The sequence below is a fragment of the Pocillopora verrucosa genome, chromosome 14 (genome assembly GCF_036669915.1).
Source record: "Pocillopora verrucosa isolate sample1 chromosome 14, ASM3666991v2, whole genome shotgun sequence".
NCBI classification, from domain to species: Eukaryota; Metazoa; Cnidaria; class Anthozoa; order Scleractinia; family Pocilloporidae; genus Pocillopora; species Pocillopora verrucosa.
In genome coordinates this window covers 21,184,603-21,188,830 of record NC_089325.1, presented here as the reverse complement: position 1 = coordinate 21,188,830, position 4,228 = coordinate 21,184,603, and the positions used below count along the sequence as shown (strand labels likewise).

General features: G+C 39.8%; 1 pseudogene; it reads left to right on the top strand.

The window, feature by feature from the left end:
* Nucleotides 1–99: 99 nt before the first annotated feature.
* On the top strand, nucleotides 100–904 carry LOC131781128 (uncharacterized; annotated as a pseudogene).
* The last annotated feature ends 3,324 nt before the right edge of the window (nucleotides 905–4,228 follow it).

Genomic DNA, 4,228 nt, shown 5'->3' with positions numbered 1-4,228 from the left:
AATTCTCGACAATTTTGGTTTTCTTATTAATCCAATCAGGGGGGATGCCTTTGTGAAGAGAAATACAATCATTACGTATTTATTCACAAACAAGAAACAATGTCTCAGCGACTTTTGAAATGTACTATCTGCGGCGGCGACCACTCAATTTTTCATTGTATCAACTAGTGTGGTGTCTGTTCTGGTGATAACCGGCAATGTTCTTGTCCCGCTCAGCCACCTCAAAAAAGAAGAGGAAGGCCCTCCAGAGCAATCAACAGCCTGAAGATAAGCCGAGCTACCAAGGGCTTAAAAAAAGTACGACACTGTGGTGAAAGACCACGAGAGGGTGGGCCAGTCCTTCCAAAACCAACAACCGCAGAATCAAGAGCTTGCTGCCGAGTTGGAGGAACAAGAAAAAGATGCGGAGGAGTTGGCCAATCTAGTGCAAACAACGTCAGAGGCCATCAACACTCTGCAAACTAAGTTGGTGGATGCCAAAAGGACTATTGCCGAGCTCAAGGCCAAGCTTAAGACTCTGCGCCAATGCACAGCTGACGAACCTCAGCAGCAACCTCAACAGAAAGACGCCACTCGCACCAGCACCCACAGTCTGGCCACAATCCACACAAGATACCAGAGGGTGCTACAAATCTTTAGGGAAAACAACTGTAGCATGGCAAATGCATTTTGGCTGGCCGGTTGCCCCCGCAGCACCCTCGGAGACTTCATCGCCATCGCTGAATTACGAATTCTAGATGAGCGTGAATTCGAATTGGCATCACGAGAAATATGCGTGGGCTTTGTTAAAGACCTATAAACAGTCTGCTGGAGAAGACTTCGGCGACACCTGCCAGCTATGGCAAACGTGCGACGAGATGGACAGCTGTTGCCATTCAAATTCGATGATCGATTTTACAATTAAAGTTGTCTCTCCTAACACACAAATGGCTCTTTTAGGAGCCACCAATAAAAATAAGTCATAACAGCGTGAACTGATTTACTTGAGACCGAGCAAAATTCAGAGGGGGATTGGGACAAAGTTAAAAATCCAAAATGGCGAATGAACCGAGAATCAAAGCGAGTGTTGGAAGAGAAATTGCCTAGAAATTGTGCTGAACTAACATAAAAGAGCCAGCGACTATTGAGGGTGGGTTGGTCGACAGTTGGCCAACTGCCAACTGTCGGCCAACAGATCGCCGAGAGTCGGGCACCAGACTACCAACAGTCGGCCAACTGTCGGTGAGGGGAGCTGTTCTTCACAGTTGCCGAGTTCTCAGTGACTAACTGTCGGTGAGGGGAGCTGTTCTTCACAATTGCCGAGTTCTCAGTGACTAAAATGCCTCTAAAACCAAACAATGAGTATTGTTGTCAGCTCATTACCTTAAATAAGATTTTAAGGTATTTTAGAATTAGATATGAAGGAGCATTCTCATCCTCAATAGATAATTATTCTTTTTATGTATATATTATTTTCCATAGATATGATTTTCCTCGGCTTTAAGGTGAGACCTTCAACAGACTTGTGTTGTCCAAAAACCATTGGTGGTAAGCAGAAAGTGAAATTCTTGATTGAAACCGGTCATTTGAGTGAGCGAACCTCCCGGAAAACATTGGGAAATGGCTCACTGAAAACAAAACCTAATGAATTAAAATAAACACAAAAGAAAAAAAAGCTGTCATTTCGTTTGCAATTGGACTTTGGTTTTTTAATTCCAAACCCTCGGCTATAAGCTGAACCCCCTTTCTCCTGAAAAAATCTCTTAAACTTTTGTGTCCAATACTGAAAAAAAACGCTCGGCTTACAGGTGAAGAAATACGGTAATTCTTTCATTTAGGTGTGCATATATTTTCAGTATATGTCTTGAGTCAAGTGTTTAAAAGACAATGAAATTAGATACTTTCCTTGTTGTTCAAGGACACCAAAGAGTTAAGTCAATGAAGATTAAAGCTAAGGAACTTACTTGAAGTAAAATAACAAGAATCTTAACCAGAGAAAAGAGGTATGATTTTTCTTATGTAATCTCTATTTGTATGCCTTTGGATTGTTTGTTATCGCACACAAAATGTTTGATTCAAATCTAAAAATAGTATTATCGGTTCAAAACCAAAGATAAGTGTTCGAGATCAGTAGGTCTCCAATTCCAGACAAGATATGTTTGTTTAAGAATCCAAACCCCCTACAGTTGAAACTGCAACTGCAACGATTGGAGGGCATTTGGTAGATTTTCTATCCTGGAAAAAAAGTTAATTTGGTCCAAGTCGAGTCTACTCGCTGGCAGATAGAACTAAGGGTCTAAATGAAAAAGTTTTGAAAGTATTATTAAGTATTGCTAAGGGTCTAAATGAGAAAGTTTTGGATATAAATAGGAAATGAATTTTGCATATAAAGCATTAAATGAATGAAAATAAAATGTAAGGGCCGGCGGACTAACTCCTGCACCTCTTTGCAAACACTAAGGACCACAAATTCATCTTCCAAAGAGCAAGAGAAATAAAAGAGGAAATTGAAATAAGTACCTATGTGGAAATAAGAGAGAAAGGAACAAGCAGTGGCAGAAGTTAAACGTAAGAGAGGGAGGGAGGGAGGGAAGATTATTTCTTTTAGTAAGCCTTTGCCAGACATGTTATCCATTGTGCACTACTTTTTTGCATTATCTAAAGAAAAACAACCTAGCAAAAGGTGCAGGATAGTACAAAGCTCGACCGCTTGAAATACACAGCCTATGAAAATCGGGCCTTCATCACATTTGGGACAGTCACCCGTAGTACCTTCATAATGTGAGGATTATGTCTTCTGAGATATCTGATCACCTCCCAGTTATTGTTAACAGGAGAATTAAACGCTCAAAGAACAATGGAGATCAACACACCACAATAACTTAATCATCAGGACATCAATTCTTAATAAAGAGCAGCTTGTTTCATCCCTGCATGCAGCCCTCTGGGACTGCCTTTGTATTTGAGGATCCAAATGATGTAGTTGACACCTGGTATAAAATTTTCAATGGTATTATTGATGAGCACCTCCCTTTGAAGCAAAAGAGAGTGAGGCGTAAAGTCCAACCAAAATGGTTCAATGATAAAATATTGAAAGGGATAAAGGCTCGTGACAAGCTTCTCAAGAAAGACAGAAAAACCAAGCAGAGAGCAACTGGAATTTTTTTAAGCGAGTAAAAAACAGTGTGGCCAAACTTATCAGGAATACAAAACAATTGTACATAAAAACTAAAATTGCTGAAAACAAGAACAATTCTTGGAAACTCTGGAACCTGAGTAAGTGTCTACCAAATGACAATAAAAGCGCCGAACGTGGATGAAATAATCTGGTAGGAAACGAGAAAAATAAAAAAAAGGTTGTGGTTATTCAATGTAGAGAATAACAATAAAAGCTAAGTTTTTCATTTGTCTCACCATGTAGTCTTACGTGATGTTGATCGCGACATTTCGACTGCATACTGCAAGTCTTCTTCCTGTGATGAGGTCGACTGGTCATGCGTGATCCTATAAAGCATGATGCTCTGCTGTAATTAGTTGTTTTTCAACAGCTCTGATTGGTGCATTTCGATCCTTGCTTTTTCATTCAGTGACTTGCTCCCTTGGCGGTCCGCTCTCGCACAGCTCTCCTGTTGCCTTGCTTTTTGCTGGGCATCCATGCTTCTTGAATTTCTATTCCACCCTCCCACGATTGAAAGTTAGGATAATCTATGCAAGTAGTTCGCACAGAGAATGGCTGTACTGGGGAAATAAGGTGCTTGCTGCCTCTTGATCAGAGGAAACTTAATTATAATGCAAAGGTCAAGCAGAAGAGCTGTATGCCTCAACCGTGTGGACATCCTACTCTGCAGAAAATATTCTGAAAGTTTTCTGGCTACAGAAACGCACAGCTGGGTGCTGATACGAAAGCAAAGAGTGTTTAACTTTTTAAACAATTAGGTTGGGTCCTTTTTATGATGAAGCAAGAATATATAAGTCAATTTTGGTATTTAACAGACTGCTGGCGATTGCCCATCCATATGACTCAGATGTTAATAATAATAATAATAATAATAATAAGTCTTTATTAAGCACTCTAAACAACAAACGTGTTTAGTTACAATGATATGAAATCAGCAAGTATAAAACTAATAAACTAACTAAATTACTAACTGAATAACTAATAAGAGAACAAACATCTATTAATAAAGGTCCTTTTGAAACGTTCAGTTCTGACAAGCGGGAGAATATAATTATGGCGCCTCTTACGTAG